Raw genomic sequence first — 2,000 nt, forward strand, 5'->3', positions numbered from 1 at the left:
ATGGAAAAAAAATACAAATAGATAAATAAATCATAAGTCCTACTGTCCAAAAGTCATAGTAAGGCAGTTAATTAAAAGAGTTAATTTCAGCAACAAATCCTAAAATGTAGGATGCAAATACATAAAGGTAATAAATGGATGAAAAACATCGTACATAATATTTTTACTTAAAACATGAACACCCAATCACTAATTTGATATTGGCCACAGATTAATTGGATTATTGACCAGTAATGTACTGTGTCTAATGCTTCATCTCCCATTTTCAGTTTCAGTATCTTCAAGGTAAAAACAGAATTTGAAGACATTTGTAAAGCAAAATGTGTGAAACCTTTCCAATTTTTGTTTTTTCAGTCTTTACAGTCACCACAATTTTTAGCCATTTACATAAGTCAAGCCATGCCAAAGCATTCAATTTTTATTTTATTCAGGTAACGATCTCTTTCCATATATATGTGATCACTTTATTATATTTATCTAAACATTTGTGATTGCAGTAACAAGTATAAACCTATGGGAATAAGTCTTCAACTGGTAGGAGTAAACCATTCCTTGGCAAAACAGAACACACCCCATGAGCAGTAAACCTTCAGCACGCCAAGGGCATTAGACAGCACGTTATATGGAAAAATTAATTCATCTGTTAAACTAATTAAGAGGTTAATTAGGAGACCTTCTACCAAAGATAATTGATTAATCAATGGAGGGTTATATAAATATATACATTAATATCGACAAAAATTTGATAAAAAGAACTGATAGAAAAGGAAGATATCACACCTTAAAATTTTGTCAAGGATTTTTAATTTAGAAATTAAGATTGAGACTCATTTTCTTCAATATCTTTTTTTGAAGAGCAGAAAAATATATAGAATCTGCTGTTGTTTATAGATCATACAATTATATGGAAGAAAAAAAAAATAGCTGCTATCTTGCTTCCCTGAATGTGTGCACCTAATCTCAAATGGTCCACCGAGACCCCCTGAGCACCAACCCTAGTCCCCCAAGCAGTCCCATTTCCTCTCCAACAAGATGAAAGAAACTATCATGAGCCGGAAGAAACTCGTGGAACTGCAAGCACAAGCGCGCATTGGTGGGAAAGAGCTGCTGGCGCAGAGAAGGTGGCTCTTAGAACAGCTACAGCAGATGATTAAAAAAAAACAAAAACAAAAAAAAAAACAAAACTTCAGTTCTCTTTAAAGAAGTTGGGGGTAAAAGATATCTCTGGTATTGAAGAAGTGAATATGTTCACAAACCAAGGAACAGGGAGGGGTCCACTTTAAGAACCCTAAAGTTCAGGCATCCCTGGCAGCGAAAACTTTCACCATTACAGGTCACGCTGAGAAAAAGCAGCTGACAGAAATGCTACCCAGTTTCTTGAACCAACTTGGTGCAGACGGTCTGACTAGTTTAAGACTGGCTGAAGCTCTGCCCACACAGTGTGTGGATGGAAAGGTACCGCTTGCTACCGGAGAGGAGGGCGATGATGACGTTCCAGATCTTGTGGAAAACTTGGATGAAGCTTCCAAGAATGAAGCAAATGAATAGAGGCACTTTCTGAAGTGACTTGAAGAAGTTACGGGAAGCTGCTGTTTTATAGTTTGACTGCTTTTTAAAACTTTTGTTCATGGATCTGATAAAATCTAGATCTCTAATATTTTTAAGCCCAAGTCTCTTGGACACTGCAGCTCTTTTCGATTTTGGTTATACACAATTCATTCTTTGCAGCTAATTAAGCTGAAGAAACCTGGGAATACAGTTTGAAACAAGGTTAATGAAAGAAGGAAGGAAAGAAAGAAAGAAAGAAAGAAAGAGGAAAAGAAAAGGAAAGAAAAAAAATAGAAAGCAGAATGGGTTTCTTTCTGAAGTAACAAATCCATCTGAATTTCTATATATCATTAATTTGCACTAATATGAAAAACAAACTATTCACATTCTATGCAGTAAAATTACTGCTTAGAATTTCTGGGTTTTATGTGATTGCTCTTTCTTTCCAAGCA

At 35.2% G+C, this 2,000-nt stretch overlaps 1 pseudogene; it reads left to right on the forward strand.

The window, feature by feature from the left end:
* The first annotated feature begins 1,026 nt into the window (after window positions 1-1,026).
* Window positions 1,027-1,716, forward strand: LOC125935815 (transcription factor BTF3-like; annotated as a pseudogene).
* The last annotated feature ends 284 nt before the right edge of the window (window positions 1,717-2,000 follow it).

This window comes from Panthera uncia (assembly GCF_023721935.1).
Source record: "Panthera uncia isolate 11264 chromosome A1 unlocalized genomic scaffold, Puncia_PCG_1.0 HiC_scaffold_17, whole genome shotgun sequence".
Taxonomy (NCBI): domain Eukaryota; kingdom Metazoa; phylum Chordata; class Mammalia; order Carnivora; family Felidae; genus Panthera; species Panthera uncia.